The sequence below is a fragment of the Pleurodeles waltl genome, chromosome 4_1 (genome assembly GCF_031143425.1).
Source record: "Pleurodeles waltl isolate 20211129_DDA chromosome 4_1, aPleWal1.hap1.20221129, whole genome shotgun sequence".
Taxonomy (NCBI): Eukaryota; Metazoa; Chordata; class Amphibia; order Caudata; family Salamandridae; genus Pleurodeles; species Pleurodeles waltl.
The window spans coordinates 319,041,114-319,059,180 of record NC_090442.1 but is presented as its reverse complement, the minus strand read 5'-3'; positions in this window follow the sequence as shown (position 1 = coordinate 319,059,180).

Here is an 18,067-nt window from a genome sequence, read left to right as displayed (position 1 = left end):
CACCATCAGAGCCACCGAGGGAGGTCTGCAAGCAGCACTTGCGGTGTCTGTGCAATGCAGCCCAGTCACGGGCCACACACCACAAGCTCAGACTGTCTAAATTTGTGCTGTGTGGCCCATAACTGGGCTGCAGTGTGCATGAGGTGAGCTCTGCTCCGCTGGTGGGGCTAGCAGAGTTATTGGTCGAACTCCATGCTCCAAGCAGAGCTCTGAGTGCCAAAACCTCCATTAGCTCTGCCAGCGGAGGGAAGCTCACTGCCCACCCCTAGTTTTAACTTTAAATAGAGTAGAAATGCATATAAACACTGACAGAGGACTATGCAAAGTGTGCCCGTGATTAAGGTCCTAGTGACGAAACACGTTGGGCATTGTGTTTTGCCGACTGTGTGTTTGAAATAAATCAGAAGCATTGCAGCTGACTTTGAGTGTGGTCCTTCCTTTCTAGAAGTCTGGGAGTTTGAGATTGTGTGTGTTTTGGCTAGCCCTGCCAAGGACCAGCACCAAGAAGCTGAGCACTCTGGGTAGGTCCCCAGGTTAGGTGGAGAGCAGCTCCTCTACAGAACACTCAACAATACCAGCGACATTCTACATCTTCTCACCTCAAATGTCTGTTTTTTTAGCAAGGTTTTTAAGCATAGTATTAGCACAATGCAATGTCTGCCAAGCTAGAAAGGGACTAAGGTTACAAGGTTTACAAGCCAACCGCTGGCCCACCAGCCCCATACAAAGCAGACTACTGCAGAGCTGGCAGTTTTCCCCCGGCTCTATTACAAGGTTTTCAATTGTCTGATGGTGGAAACCTCAGATTTCAGCCCAGTGGAAACTGTGAGGTGGCATTGGTCTTGGCTCCTCATGAAGGCGAGGCCAAATTCATCGCACAGAGGGTGTTCCAAACAGTAGCAGACAGTGTGCATTCTGAGGGTGCTGGGCAGGGGGAGCCCCAGCACTGGCTTTCCACCAGCCTTTTCATGGCGGGGTCCCCACCATGAAAAGGCTGGTGGAAAGCGAAGTTGTGATCAGCTTGGCAGTGCTGCTTTAAGCACCTCAGTGGCTGAGCATGACTTTGACTGCCACCTACCTGTCGGGAACTTTGTTCCTGGAGGTGGCGATGGGTTCCTGGTGGTCCGACCACCATGGTCGTAATTTGGCGGTCCAACTGCCATCACAAGTCTGGCAGTCTAAAGACCATCAGACTCATAGTCAGGCCTTAAGTCTTTTGCCATTATATATATATATATGTATATATATATATATATATATATCAACAACATTCATGAAATACTTCACGAACGACCGCACTCCGGGATCTCTTATTTCACAAAATTCATTTATTCAGGCTCCGTTAACTTCGTTTACAGCTCAACAATCACCTGCCCTACGCGTTTCGGTCTGAGAGACCTTGATCACGGGCATTTCCGGTAGGGGGTTTCTGTTTCCACATTTATATCTACAGATAACAATTCAATAAGACTCAACATATTTCTAAATGCACTTAGAAACTACTTCTCTCTGCTTGTTAAGTTTAATAACTGCGGTCTGCACAACTAAAACTCACCCATAATTTCCAAATAAATTCAATTATTAACTAGTGCACTATAAACTTATAATGTTGCATTCTGGGAGTTGTAGTTACCGCAAAACAAAACCAATGTAACCAATATGTTGATACACCTCATAAATGTGCGTATGTGACATACTGTCCGTGTCTCCCCCCATAATAAAAAAACTAAAATATTAACCACACTGAATATTAGCTGCAAGTGCTACAGAATAGAAAATAGAAAAAAAATTGTTTTATGATTCTTTGCAATGGCTGCCATGTGAAATTACAAATGTACAAATAACTCCTCATCCTGATTCATCCCCAGAGGGGTCAAGGTTCGAATCTCCAAGATGTGTTTATACTCCAATTGTCGTAGTCTCTTTTCTCTGTCCCCTCCTCGCTCACTTATGGGGACATGGTCAATCGCATAAAAAGTCATTGTTTCCCATTGGCTATCATGTGCCAACTCCATATGCTTAGCCGTGGCATAACTTCTGTCTGTGTTGACGATGGCACGAATATGTTCAAGGATCCTTTTCTTTGTTTCACATATGGTGCTCCCAACATACTTTAAACCGCAGGGGCATTCAATAACATACACTGTGAACTGGCTCTTACAAGTGATATGTTGTTTAATGCTTTTTGTGACACCATTACCAATGGTGTATTCCTTAGTGTTTTTCGCAATTTTGCAAGCCTTGCAATTGCCACATTTCCAAAAACCTGTTTTTTTGAGCCAGTTGCCCCTTTTCTGAGAGCTAAAGTGACTTTTCGTGATTCTGTCCCGCAAATTTGGTGCTCTTCTAAAAGTCATTCGAGGAAAGTCTCGCATAATCTCCTTTACTATAGGATCCAATTGGAGAATAGACCAGTGTTTGGTTAGAATCTTCCGTAACTGGGAGACATTATTGGAGTATGTTGTGATGAAACGTATAGGATCCTCCGATTGACCTTCCAACACAGAAGTTTTTTTATGAACTAATTCTGTTCTCGAAATCTTTTCCACTCGCTGTTTTGCCTTATTAATACATTTCCTGGGATATTGTCTGGAGATAAATCTTTCTTCTGAGGCCTTCATATGTTTAGCAAATTCTCCAGATTCTGAACAAATTCTTTTTATCCGTAAGAATTCGCCATATGGTATGTTCCATTTAGTATTGGGTGGGTGAAAACTATTGGCATGTAACACTGAATTTGTGGCAGTAGATTTTCTGTGTAATGTGGTATGTATCTCTCCTTCTCTTATATAGATTTCTGTATCCAGGAACGTCACTCGTGTGACACTGATTTCATAAGTGAATTGCAGTTTGGCAACAGCATTGTTCAAAACGTTGAAATATTCCTTAAATTAAATTTCTGTGCCATCCCAAATTAGAAATAAATCATCAATGAATCTTAACCAGCTAATGACTTTCTGCTGGAATCTTTCATTTTCTTCTACCCATGCTATTCTCTGTTCAAACCAGCCCTTTGTTAAGTTTGCAAAATTTGGAGAAAAGGAAAAGCCCCTGGCTGTTCCTTTTATCTGTAAAAATAACTGCTGGTCAAACTGAAAGAAATTATTGGTAAGGCAGAGATGGATCATTTCTAAAAGCATTTCATTATGTTGGGCAAATTGGAAATGTATTTGGCTCAGAAAGTGCCTACATGCCTGGATGCCAATCTGATGTTCAATATTGGTGTATAGTGAAATGACATCCATTGTTATCAACTTATATGAGTCCTGCCACGGAATGCCTTCCAAATGTCTCAATAAATCCCCTGTGTCTTTCAAATATGAATCTAAGTTACATGCCACTGGTCCTAAAAAGAAATCAATATAATTTGATATAGGTTCCAATAAAGATTGATTCGCTGAAACTATTGGCCTCCCAGGTGGATTTTTGGGATCTTTGTGAATTTTGGGAAGAAAATAAATTGTGGGAGTGACCGGATGTTCAACTGTCAGGTATTTAGCCTCCTCTTGATTAATGAGGCCATGTTCTATCCAATTTTGTAAATATGTTTGAATCTGAACTGCCACATGTTTCGTAGGATTGCTATTTATGGGTTGATAATAAGTTTCATCTGTTAGTTGTCGCATTGCCTCCTGTACATATCTGTTTTTATCTTGAATTACAATATTCCCGCCTTTATCTGCGGGTTTAATTATTAAAGTTTCATCTTTTTGTAAATCACGCAAAATTTGTACTTCAGTTTTTGTCAAGTTGTTTTTGCCTGGAATCCATTCTGTTTTATACAAGTCATCAACAACAATTTCAGCAAATAAATCAATTTTATTTCCTGCTGGTAATGCTGGGCAAAACTTGGACCAAGGTCTTTTTTTAGTTAGGCCTGCTCCTAATGGAATTATCGCCTGTGATTCACTAATCGGCTCTTCCTCTTGCATGCAATCCAGATTTATTAAAGTCATTAAGGTATCTTTATCTTGTACTGTTAATTCATAGGTTGGCGTGATGATACTTGTTTTACTAATCAGATTTGCATCTCTGTGAAACTTTGCCAATTTGATTTTCCGTATGTATCTGTATAAGTCAATCCGTGTCTGTACTAAGTCAATGTCAATGGCAGGACAAAAATTGAGGCCTTTTTTCAATAGGGACTCTTCTTGTGATGACATTACTCTATCAGAGAGATTTATCACATTTAATTCTTGAATAATGTTGCGGTTTTCGCTCTGGTTTTTCTTTGAATTCCCCCTCTGTCCCCTTCTTGTGCGTTTGTTTTTCTTTCGCCCCGTCCTCGTCCTTTTCCACGTCTGCTGCTCTGTTGGTCCTTGGATTGTTGTTGGAGGGCGAGGCGCATTTCGTTTAAAAGTGTCGGATTCGATTCATATGATGTTGCACTTCCATCCTCACTTGCACTGGTGTCACTATGCACAGAAAGAGATTCAATACTTGAATTTTCCGATCGTTGAGATTGTGGCGAATCAAGTTGAGCTCCATGTTTTGCACTCTAAAATTTGCGCGAAAATGTGAATATTTTTCCTTCTGCATAATCCTGTTTATTTCTCTGAAATTTAAATTGCTTGCGCGCTATAACAGTTTCCTCATTTTGCTGTACTTTCAAACCTAAATCATTTTTAATTTTCTTTTCTTCCTCAGTCAGAGTTAGAGAGTCCAAATCTTGTTCAAGATTTTTTAGCTCATTTAGAATTTTATCCAATGCTATCTCTGCATGCTTAATAAGAATTTCAACCAAACCTTTCGATGACTCCAAAATATATGTTCCCCATTCTTCCAATAGGGCACTGCTGGCATCTTGGTAACTTGGCATAATTCTTATTCTCAAACCTCTAGGTATACGTTTTACTTCAATGTATTTTTTCAAAGTCACCACTTCCCACCATTTATTTATTTCCTTCCGAGACAATTTCTCCCATTCACGTAATTTAGCTTTATATATATTCAGTAAAAAAACAAAAGTTACAGGTAGGATCTGAATTTACTCACACAAAACCATAGAAATTCAGCAGTTATGGTTAGCTCAAGTAACTATAACTTGTGCCCTAAGGTAAATGTAACTTGCGCCCCTGCCATGCACAGTTGTAGGAGGCTGGCTATGTATATAGTGTACGAAAAAGACGTGCACGGTGCATAGAGTTTAAGCAATCTCACTTTGGTATCCAGGGGTAAAAAGCAGACCTCCCAATGCACTGTTTTTGTGGTAGTGTGGGGGAGCAGTTAGTCTTATCCTGGAGATGAGCTAAGCATTTGTTGTACTCACAGTATCAATAAATGTGGACACACACTCAAAAGAATAACACAAGACCAATTTACAAAAAATATTACATATTTTTTTATAGTTCATCATTTTATGGGAAGTACTTTTTTAGTTACAACAGTTAGAAAATGTTCAGTTTTTGTGCACAGTTGTTCGCCCAAGGAATGAATGGGAAAATCTTAAAAAATGCATATATAAAATCAAGCAATGCTCTCACAAGTGTCACCTTGTATTGTTAGGTTGAGGTCATCAAGATGTCCAGTGAGCCAGCCAAAGGAGTTCAAGCGTTTCCCAGTTCAAGCGGGAGCAGCAGCTAAAAGTCATGGAGCTGGTGAACAAGAGAGAGGGGGACCACTTGGAAACACACTGCACAAATGGACTTAAAGGTAAGTCCCATGGGTTCCTTTAGAGGGTGAAGGTCACAAGGGGTTAGGGACCTTGGAAGCACAGCTGGTTTGCCAATGCAGGGGTGTTAGACCTGACAGCCTTAGGGTGGTCACCCATAACATTTTGCCTGCCTCCCTCCACTTTTTGCACACCAAGGGCTTCTATAGAGTTTGCCTCCTTTTTCCTGAAGTCTCAGGACCAAAAAGACTTAATTCCTGAAAGAAGAATGGCCCACTGGATCCACGCAAAGCCGAACTGGAACGACGCAGCCCAACTTCCTGAGAGGAATCGACGCAGCCCCTGCCATGCAGTAGCAATTTCCACGCAACGCCCACCGTATCGCCGCAGCCCCTGTGACTTCGTCCTGCCAGTGCCAGATTTCAACGCATCGTCCCCGGGGCGTTTGAAAACCCTGCATCCCAAAGAGGATCCCAGTCCATGTGCTGGAAATCATGAAAACCCGACAAAGCACCGCCTGTGTGCGATGGAAAAATCGAAGCACACCTCTCCATTTTCCATGCATCTCCTCCTCTGCGGTCCCTTGCGGAGAATTTGACTACAAACCAGGTACTTTGTGCTTGCAAGAGACATTTGTTGCTTTTAAGAGACTAAAGACACTTTATATAATTTTTACAGCGATATTACATCATATACTTACTTTATCTTAATCGTTTTGACCTGCATCTTATCAGATAAATATTATATACTATTCTAAACACTGTGTGGTGTATTTTTGTGGTGTTTCGCTGTGTTACTGCATGATTTATTGCACAAATACTTTACACATTGCCTTCTAAGTTAAGCTTGACTGCTCTGTGCCAAGCTACCAGAGTGTGGGCACAGGATAATTTGGATTTTGTGTGACTTACCCTGACTAGAGTGAGGGTCCTTGCTTAGACAGGGGGTAACCTGACTGTCAACTGAAGACCCCATTTCTAACATTGGTGATCAGCGGTGAGGATAGGACTTGTATTTGTGCAGTGACATACAATAGTTAAGTGTTCACTACCTACCCACAATTGAAGGTCAACTTGATTTTTTATCTTTTTTCTGCAATTTCGTTTTCTAACTGACATTTTTAACTGAATCGTCACTCAACATGTCTCTGGCTGAGTCTCAAGCAGGAGATGAAGATTTTGATCTAGCCATGCTGGACACATGTACTGTTAAACAGCTGAAAGGGTTCGGCAAGGATATGGGAGTACCTACCCAAATTGCCTCCAGAAAGGAGAAATTCCAAATGACGCTGGGGGCCTGGGCAGAAGCCCAATCAGAGGAGGAAGTTGAGGAGGAGGGTCCAGAGTATGGCCCCTCCGAAGATTTCTTCCCATGAGTGGAGGATGTTACCTCTATGATTGTGCCCCCTGCCAAACCAGGGAGCAATGTCTATGACCATAGCCTGACCGCAGAGAAAAGGAGGGAGGAGAGAGAGCTCCAATTACAAATGGCAAGGTTAAAAATTTAAGCTCAACAGGAGGAGAGGAGAGCAGAGATAGAAGCCAATGCAGCTGAGAGAGTCTTGGCTGAAAAGAAACTTTTGTTGGCTCATGAACTGAGTCTCAAGGAGCTGAATATCAAGGCAAGACAGTCTAAGTCCAGCAGTGATGGTGGCAGCATACATAGAGGACCTGTTGGGAAGAAAAAGGTTTGTATACCCACAACTGCAGTACCAAGTTATGTAGTGGGAGATGACATTGATAAGTGTTTGGCTGCTTATGAATCTGCACTTAGGGCCCATGATGTCTCTGAAGAGCAATGGGGGGGCGGCCTTGTGGTTCTATGTACCAGTAGTGGGGAGGGACACACTTCTTACACTAGATCCAAAAAATCAAAATGTATATGCACCCATGAAAGCCGCTTTACTTGCCAAGATTGGACTGACTCCTGAGAAATACCGTTAGAGGTTCAGGGAAAGCACCAAACTCTCCACACAAACTTGGGTATACTGTTTTGATTTCTCCAATAAGGCACTGAATAGATGTGTGCGGGGCAGCAAAGTAAATGATTACACAGGATTATGGGCCAGATGTAGGAAGCGTTGCATGGTGCAAACAGCGAATTTCGCTGTTTGCGCCATGCAAAGCGCGCATCGCGATGCTCATTCCCATTTTGTGAGTAGGTAATCAGGTTACCGACTCGCAAAATGGGAATGCAACTCGCAAATAGGAAGGGGTGTTCGCGATGTAGAATTGCTTTGCGGTCTCAAAGCAATTTGCAGTTAGCATCCATTCGCAAAAGGGAAGGGGTCCCCATGGGACCCCTTCCCCTTTGTGAATGGCTCTAAAAACATTTTTTCAGAGCAGGCAGTGGTCCTGTGGACCACTGCCTGCTCTGAAAAAATGAAACAAAAATGCTTCATTTTCTCGAGTGTATTGCAACTCGTTTTCCTTTAAGGAAAACTGGCTGCAATACAAAAAAAACATCTTTATTAGAAAGCAGTCACAGACATGGTGGTCTGATGTCTCCAGCAGGCCACCATCCCTGTGAGTGCTGCGAATCGCAAGGGGGTCACATTAATATTAATGAGGTGGGTCTTTGCAACCCCCTTGCGATTCGCAGATGGTGTCAGGAACACCATCCTGCATATGGGTTTGCGAGTCGCAAATTGCGAGTCGCTCAGACTCGCAATTTGCGAGTCGCAAACCCAAACATACTTACATCTGGCCCCATATGATGTGATTCTGCGAGAGCATATGCGTAGTATTTGTTTTACAGAGTTGCGCCAGCACTTAGTAGACAGTAAGCTGACTGATCCTAGGAAGCTTGCTGAGGAGGCGGACCTCTGGGTTAGCCCCAGAGTGTCCAAAAAGGTACCTGGGGGGACACACCCACAAAGATGGTCAGGGTTCCCAACCGAAGAAAGAGGGGAGGGGAACTTAAACATAAGGAGCTCTCCAAAGGTCCCCAAAACTATTCCCAGGGGGGTGGGGGTACCAAGTCCCAACCTGCGTTTGAGAAAAAGCCAGGATACTTTGATAAAAAGCAAGGGAAATTTATCCCTAAATGCTTAGAGGGCTTCAAGAATGGATACTCTAAGGGTAACTCCTGGTGTCCCAAGAGGGCACCGCCCCCCACTGGAGGGTAGACATCCGGGTTGGCTAGTGTAGCGCTTGGGGGTAGACAGTCCCAGTTAGCTTTGGGGAACAGATAGACGTGTCCCTAGTATCCCTGGAGATAAGGAAATGGTGCCAAAAGCCCACATGCCTGCCAATACTTCCAAGTATAGGCAGTGGGTCACCATTGATGGGCAAAGGGTGGAGGCTCTGTGTGACACAGGAGCCAGTATGACTACTGTCAAGGGTCTGCTGGTGTCAGCAGAGCAAGTCATCCCTAATACATACCACCATGTCATATGCACTGACAATTGCAAGAGTCACCTACCAGTGGCTCTGGTTCCCTTTGAGTGGGAGTTGGTGTTTGGTACTCTAAAGGTAGCCGTGAGTCCTGCCATGCTTGTAGATTGTCTGTTAGGCAATGATCTTGAACATACTGCCTAGAAAGAGGTAGGGCTCAGATCCCACCCGGAGATGTTAGGTTTGCCTGAGTGGGTCTGTATGACCACAAGGTCCATGGCTGCCCAGGAAGGGAGTCAAGAGCGTCTGGAGCCTGGAACAAAGGCCCAGACAGCTACACAGAGGAAGGGCAAGAGGCGCGGGAAACCCACCCCAGATATTCCCACTGTGGTGGACGGGATCCCAGAGGAGGAGGCCCCTAAGAGAACTAGAGAGAATATTGCCGGCCTGGGTAATCTGCCTGAACTTGCTGGATGGCAAGTAGAGGGTGGGCCAACCAGGGAGGAATTCTGCAAAGTGCAGAAGGAGTGCCCCACTCTTGAGGGTCTGAGGCAACAGGCCTCAACCCAAGCAGCAGGTGAAACCTCTGGCGATCACTATATATACTAGGAGAATGATCTCCTCTGCAGTGAGCCAAAGGATCCAGCCACTGGGGCAGCACATGTGCTGGTGGTCTCCCACTGTTACCGGGCCTTCCTACTGGGCCTGGCTCATGACATCCCCCTGGCAGGACATTTGAGGCAAGACAAGACCTTTGCCAGGCTTGTTACCCCCTTCCATTGGCCTAGAATGCGTGTAGCCTCAGATAATTTCCGCAGGGCCTGCCCCACCTGCCAGGCTAGTGGGAAGACAGGGAAAAGGCTTAAGGCCCACCTGATCCCATTTCCCGTCGTTGGCACCCCCTTTGAAAGGGTGGGCATCAACGTCATTGATCCCTTGGACCCCCAAAGAGCCTTAGGCAACAGGTGTATCCTGGTTTTGGTGGACCATGCCACCCGCTACCCAGAGGCAATCTCTCTGAGGACAGGGACTGCACCAGTGGTGACCAGAGCCCTGATGAAAGTATTTACCTGTGTGGGGCTTACAAAGGAGGTTGTGTCTGACAGAGGCACAAACTTAATGTCAGCGTACATGAAGTCCATGTAGGATGAGTATGGGGTAACCTACCAGGTTACCACCCCTTAGCATCCTCAATCCAATGGGCTTGTTGAGAGATTCAACAAGACCCTAAAAGCCATGATCACTGGCCTACCTGAGGCCATGAGGCGTAAGTGAGACATCTTCTTGCGATGTCTTCTCTTTGCTTATAGGGAGGTGCCCCAGAAAGGGACCACTAAGCATAGTGAAAGAGGGATGGGAGAAAGCTCCCAAGAAACCTCCCCAGGATGGTGTCAGTTACATGCTGGCCCTCCGCAACTAGATACAGCGCTTCTTGAAGCAGGCCAAGAGAAACCTTGAGGCCAGTCAAGAGGTGATGAAGGAGTGGAATGACCAGAAGGCCACTCTGGTTGAATTATCACCTGACAACAAAGTTTGGTTGATAGAACCAGGACCGCTGGCCTGGCCCATCTGAGATCAAGGAGTGGAAAGGGGAGACCACTTACCTAGTGGACCTCAAGACCCCTAGACACCCCCCAAGGGTTCTCCACCACAATCGACTAAAGCCTCATTTTGAGAGGTCTGAGGTCAGTGTGCTCCTTGTGACAGATGAGGGCATGGAAGAGGAGAGTGAGCCTCTCCCCGACCTCCTCTCTGCCAAAGAAGGTGATGGGTCAGTGGAGGGTGTCGTTCTCTCTGACTTCCTAGCCCTAGATCAGAGGGGAGACTGCTACAAGTTGTTAGAGCAGTTCTCTTCCCTGTTCTCCCTCACTCCTGGACTCACATACTTGTGCGTCCATGACATTAACACAGGAGACAGTCCACCTGTGAAGAATACATTTTAAAGGGTGTTAGACAAAGTGAGGTCCAGTATCAAGAATGAGGTTTCCAAGATGCTGGCTCTTGGAGTGCTAGAGAAGTCCATCAGTCCCTGGACCAGCCCAGTGGCGTTGGTTCCCAAGGCTGCTGCTCCCGGTGCCAAGCCAGAACTTAGGTTCTGTGTGGACTACCAGGGTCTCAACTCTGTCACAAACACAGATGCTCACCCCATCCCCAGAACTGATAAGCTCGTAGACAGGCCCGGCGCTGCCAATTTCCTTAGTACCTTTGATCACACGTCAGTGTTCTGGCAGATCGCCTTGACTCAAGAGAGATCTGCTTTCTCCGCTCCTGAGGGACATTACCAGTTGAAAGAAATGCCCTTTGGATTGAAAAATGCCCGCTACCTTCCAACTGTTGGTTAAGGGGGTACTAGCTGTCAAGGATGCCTTCTGCACAGCCTACCTAGACGACATAGCCATCTATAGTTCCAGCTGGGAGGAACACCTGCTCCACCTCAAGGAGGTGCTCCAGGCCCTGCAACAGGCAGGCCTGACCATCAAGGCCAGTAAGTGCCAGATTGGGCAGGGTTCCAAGGTGTACTTGGGACACCTAGTAGGTGGTGGCACAGTGCAGCCACTCCAGGCCAAGATTGAAACTATCAAGGCCTGGCAACCACCTAGAACCCAAACAGAGGTGAGAGCCTTCTTAGGCCTCACTGGATATTACCATAGATTTGTCAAGGGCTATGGATCCATTGTGTTACCCTTGTCAGAGCTTGCTTCCAAAAAGCCACCTAGGTTGGTGATTTGGACAGAGACTCCCTGAAGAAAGCAATGTGCACAGCCCTGTGCTCAAGGCCCCTGACTACTCCCAGAAATGTATTGTGCAGATAGATGCTTCAGAGCATGGCATAGGGGCTGTTCTAGCACAGCTAAATGAGGAGGGCCTGGACCAACCAGTAGTCTGTATTAGCAGAAGACTATTACCACAGGAACAGAAATGGAGTTCTATTGTGAGAGAAGCATTTGCTGTGGTCTGGGCACTGAAGAAGCTGAGACCATAGCTGTTTAGGACTCACTTCTGGGTTCAGACAGCCCACAGGCCCCTCAGCGAGAATCCTAAACTCTTGAGGTGGTCCATTTCCCTACAGGGGACGGACTTTACAGTGGAGCTTCGCCCGGGGATTGACCACGCCAACGCTGATGGTCTCTCCAGATACTTCCGCCTTAGTGATGAGAGCTCCCAGGAGGTTGAGTAGCTCTCCCCACTTTCAGCTGGGGGGGACACATGTAGACCTGACAGCCTTACGGTTGTCACACCTAACTTTTTGCCTGCCTCCCTCCAGTTTTTGAACACTGTTTTTGGGGGTTTTGGGACTCTGTGCACTTTACCACTGCTAACCAGTGCTAGGGTGCATATGCTCTCTCCCTTAAAACATGATGACATCGGATCCTACCCAATTGACGAAATGTGTCCAGGGCCTGTAGATTAAATGCTACTAGTGTGCCTGCAGCACTGATTGTGCCACCCACTTAAGTAGCCCCTTACCATGTTTCAGGCCTGCCATTGCAAGGCCTGTGTGTGCGGTTTCACTGCCAATTCGACTTGGCATTCAAAAGTACTTGCCAAGCATAAAACTCCCCTTTTTCTACAAATAAGTCCGCCCTAAGGAAGGCCCTAGGTAACCCATAGGGCAGAGTGCTGTGTAGACAAAAGGCAGGACATGTTCCTCTGTAGTTTACATGTCCTGTTAGTGTACAACTCCTAAATTCATTTTAAACTGCTGTGAAGCCTGATCCTTTCATAGGCTAACATTAGGGCTACCCTCATATACTGTTTGAGTGGTAGCTCCTGATCTGAAAGGAGTAACAAGGTCATATTTAGTATGGTCAGAAAGGTAATACAAAATCCTGATGACTGGTGAAGTTGGATTTAATATTACTATTTTAGAAATTCCACTTTTAGAAAGTGAGCATTTCTCTGCACTTAAATCCTTCTGTGCCTTACAATCCACGTCTGGCTAGGTTTAGTTGACAGCTCTCTTGTGCATTCACTCAGACAAACCGCACACACAGAATGCTCAGTCACACTTGCATACATCAGCATATTGAATGGGTCTTCCTGGGCTGGGAGGGTGGAGGGGCCTGACTCTTACATGTCAATTGACAGTAGCCTTCCCTCACACAAAGGACTGCCACACCCCCTACTGGGACTCTGGCAGACAGGATAGAACTGAAAGGGGTCCTTGTGCACTTCTAAGCCACTCTTTGAAGTCTCCCCCACTTCAAAGGCACATTTGGGTATTTAAACAGGGCCTCTGCCCCTACCAGCTCAGACACTTCCTGGAGAAGAAACCCTGAACCAGAACCTGCAACCTGCCGAGAAGAACTGCCTGGCTGCCCAAAGGACTCACCTGACTGCTTCCTGAGAAGGACTGCTGCCTTGCTGTTGTCCTGCTGCCTTGCTGCTCTCTGGTTGTGCTGAGAAGTGTTTTCCAAGGGCTTGGATAGAGCTTGCCTCCTATTCCCTGAACTCTCAGGACCAAAAAGACTTCATTCTTGCACAAAGAACTCCCCGTGTGGCAAAAATCGACGCACAGCCTGCAAGAAACAATGCATAGCCTGCATTGCGGTAGGAAAATCACTGCACGCTGAACCGGAATGACACAGCCCGACTTTGCAAGGAGAAGATCGACGCAGCAACAGCGTAGCAACCGGAAATTCGACGCATGGCCCACTGGATCAACGTAAAGCCGAGCCGTAACTACGCAGCCTGACTTCCTGAGAGGAATCAATGCAGCGCCTGCTGTGTGGTAGAAATTTCCATGCAATGCCCACCGGGTCGACGGAGCCCCTGTGACTTCGTCCTGCAAGCGCTGGATTTCAACGCATCGCCGGGCCGTCTGAAAACTCCGCAAACCGCAGAGGATCCCAGTCTGCACACCGAAAATCGATGCAAAGCCTGCCCTGCATGAAAACTCGACAACGCATCGTCTGTGTGCGTGGGAAAAGTCAATGCACACCTCCCCGTTTTCCATGCATCTCCACAGTCCCTTGCGGAGAATTTGAACGCAAACCAGGTACTTTGTGCTTGCAAGAGACATTTGTTGCTTTTAAGAGACTAAATAGATTTTATATCATTTCTACAGTGATATTTTTACATATACTTGCATCTTAATCGTTTTGACCTGCATCTTATCAGATAAATATTATATATTTTCTAAACAGTGTGGTGTATTTTTGTGGTGTTCTACTGTGTTATTGCATGATTTATTGCACAAATACTTCACACATAGCCTTCTAAGTTAAGCCTGACTTCTCAGTGCCAAGCTACTAGAGAGTGGGCACAGGATAATTTGGATTGTGTGTGACTTACCCTCACTAGAGAGTGGGTCCTTGCTTGGACACGGGGTAACCTGACTACCACCAAAACTCCCCATTTCTAACAAGGGCTCAGAGAGGCCGGGTGCAGCTCAGGTTGGTCAGCCAGGAGTCATGCATCTTGGGGTTCTTGGAGCCAGAAGCAGGTCACTTGGAGGGTAGGTTGCAGGTCAGAAAGGCAACTCTGGGGGGTGGTTCTTGGGTGTCCTGAAGTCCCTTGACTGGTGTTTGATTCTGGGCTTTTGAGAGTCCGGGGTGGACTTTCCTTCTTGGTGTCCAATGTTGGGGGTCCTGTACCCTGGGCAATAGTACATCTCAGGCCCTGAAAGTTTGAGTGCCACCAATCTTGGCACATTGGTAGGTTTTGTCCTTCAGGTCTGTTGTGTGGATTTTGGTCACGCTGGATTTTTGCCTGGGTACAGCAACATGATACCTACACTCTGCGGAAGGATCTTGGTGATTTTCAGAAGGCTGGAGGTGCTCTGGGATTTTGTAGGATCCTTTGGTTTCCAGGTGACACCTCAATGGTGATTGTCGAGTCCTTGAAGCAGCAGGCAGTGTTTGGCACATTTTTCTTTGTGCAGCAGGACTTCTGGTCTCGTGCCTCAGGTTTTCTTTGTTCCTCGTCTTCTTGTGTCCATTGAACCTGATCTGTTGGTCTAGGGATGCACACTAAGGGCCAGATGTACAAAAAAAGCAATTTGCGACTTGCAAATTGCGAGTCCCTGCGACTCGCAATTTGCAAGTCGCAAATTGCTATGCAGTACGGTGTCTGAGACACCAACTGCAACTCGCAATGGGGTCGCAATGACCCACCTCATGAATATTCATGAGGTGGGTCGCAAATTGCGGCCCCATTGCGAGTATAGGCACTCGCTAACATGGAGGCCTGCTGACGTCAGCAGGCCTCCATGTTAGCGACCTGCCTTTTAAATAAAGCATATTTATTTTTTTGAAGTGCAGCCCGTTTTCCTCACAGGAAAACGAGCTGCATTTCAAAAAAATCCGAAACCTTTAGTTTCGGATTTTTCAGGGCAGGGAGTGGTCCCTTGGACCACTCCCTGCCCTGAAAAATTAATATGGGGTCCAGTCACAAAGGGGAAGGGGTCCCATGGGGACCCCTTCCCGTTTGCGAGTGGGTTACCATCCACTTCAAGTGGATGGTAACTGCGACTCCATTTGCGACCGCGTACGCGGTCGCAAATGGAGTTGCATACCACTCCGACTCGCAAATAGGAAGGGAACACCCCTTCCTATTTGCGAGTCGCAAATGCATATTGCGAGTCGGTAACGACTCGCAATATGCATTTGTGCATTGCAAACCCACGTTTGCGAGTCGCAAACGGCGATTTTCGCCGTTTGCGACTCGCAAAAGGGTTGCTACATCTGGCCCTAAATATTGCATTTAGAAGGTCTTAGGGGGAGTACCTGGTAGTGGCCAATGGGTCACCTACCTTAGGGTGGCTACACCCACTAAGTGACTAATTCTTGTGGGAAGGAGTCACATCCCTAACCCAGATTGGCTACTTTCCTGCAATGCAAGATGAAGGAAAATGTAATGAAGTGGTCACCTTGGCTGCCACACCTGAGGAGTGGTGCAGGCTGGGGATTGCCACTCCTCCTGTCCTTGCTAGTTTTCCTGCGGGGATTCCCACCCAAAGTGAGGGAAAAACCATTAGGTAGTCATCTGCTGCTAGCAGCAGAAGCGGAGGTCAGATTGCAAGGGCAGTGAAGCCTGTGAGGCTGACTGCTGGTGCAGGGTGCCTGCCTGGTGGAGGAGGTGTAACATGTCCACCCAGGAAAGCCTTTTTGTTCTGGTTTCTGAGAGCAAAAGGCTGTCAGCCAAGGAGTCCAGCATCATGTCTGGTGGTGGTTGGCTGGTTAGGACCAGTCAACAACCAAGTGAGGGCTGTAAGGTGCCATCCGGGTACATTTTATAATAAATCAAACACTGGCATCAGTGTGGGTTTATTATTCTGAATTGTTTGATACCAAACAACCCAGGGTTCAGAGAGGCCATTATGTAGCTGGGGAACTCGTAATGACCAGTGTCCAGCACATGCATTTGCTATGGATCCCTTGTACACTTATTATGTCTTACGGTTTGCAAAGGACACAGTAAGGGCATATTTGGTCATGCACACATATGCCCTCACATGCAATATAGTGTACCCTGCCTTAGGGCTGTAAGGCCTGCGAGAGGGGTGACTTACCTATATTGCATGCAATGTGTCAGGAATAAGGCTGTGCGCGGTCCAGGTCCCGCCCAAAACTCCGCTGCGCGTATTTGCGGCGCTTCATGCTCACCTCTTGTCATCCCCTCTTGTTCTAGAAGTGGTCATCAGCATCGCCTACCCTTTGGTAAAGCTCATGTAGCTGCAAGGTCAGGACATTGATGGACAAGATACATTTATCAGTGCTATTCTATAAAGGGACTACAATTTCCATGTTTCTAGAGGCAGCGGCCATCTTGGGGTGAGACAGGCCTATAAAGCCCAGCCACACCCAAGCACATTGCTCACTAGTTTGAAGACCTCCATGCATTCAGACCTCGTGGAGGTTCCTCTGAGGAAAAGCAGGTTCCTGAATGGAAGAGTGGCAGAAAACCAGAGCATCCTTGTTCCATGATGAATTCAGATACAAGTAGATCGTACTTGTAGCTGCAAGGTCTTGATGAGCCAAATCTTGAAGGGGGTTGTTACTTACAAAGGCAAAGCGCCCGTGCAAGGCATCTTCGGTCCACATGAGTGGAGCGGACTTGGCAGGACAAGCAAAGCGCTTCAAAGCAAGAAGGCCAAAGCATTTCAGGCATTTAGAGAAAACGTTTCACACACGGAAAGCAAAGCGCTTCAGAGCATGAAGGCCAAAACATTTCTGGGATTAGAGAAAGCATTTCAAACACAAGGAGGAAAGAGCTTAGGGCCTTGAAGTGAAAACGTTTTCAGTTACCAAAATGAAGGCGCTTTATTCACGAATAGAAAGCAAGCTGTAGTTCATTTATTTTGGAAGTGTGATATGTGAAATTCATGTTTAAGCATTGTGAAATCCCAATGCAGAGGCTTAATGTTCTTAGGGTGAAAAATATAATTGTTGCTCGATCATTGTTCTTGTTCTCTGATTCAGAGAAGGGCCACACCCAGTTTTGCCTAAAGTGCATGCCATCCTAAGGTATCATGATTTTACCAATTGTTGTGTTCTATGATTCAGAGAAGGGCCACGCCCAGTTTTGCCTAAAGCTCATGCCATCCTAAAGTATCATGATTTTACCAATTGTTCTTGTTCTATGATTCAGAAAAGGGCCACACCCAGTTTTGCCTAAAGCTCATGCCATCCTGAGGTATCATGATTTTACCAATTGTTCTTGTTCCAGGATTCAAAGAAGGGCAACGCCCTATCCATAAGGGTCTCAACTTGCTATTGCAGAGACGCCTTTGTCCATAGGTATATTGTGAGTTCATGTTCTTGCCTCACGATTCAAAGAAGGGTCACACTCTATCCATAAGGGTCTCAACTTGCTATTGCAGAGACACCTTTGTCCATAGGTATATTGTGAGTTAATGTTCTTGCTTTATGATTCAAAGAAGGGCTACGCCCAGTTCTTAAGGGTCTCGACTCGCAACCACGGGGATGCCTTTGTCTAAGAATATAATTACACGTTAATGCTGTTATAAATGAGTAATACATATCTGTTTAACCATTTTCCATTTTCAGATCTCTCTCCCTACAGTTCCCTATCCTAATTTTCCCTCCCCCCTGCTTGACTTCATCAATACTCAGTGTTCTAATAACTTTCTGATTTGGTGACGCCGGGAGGTGGGCCA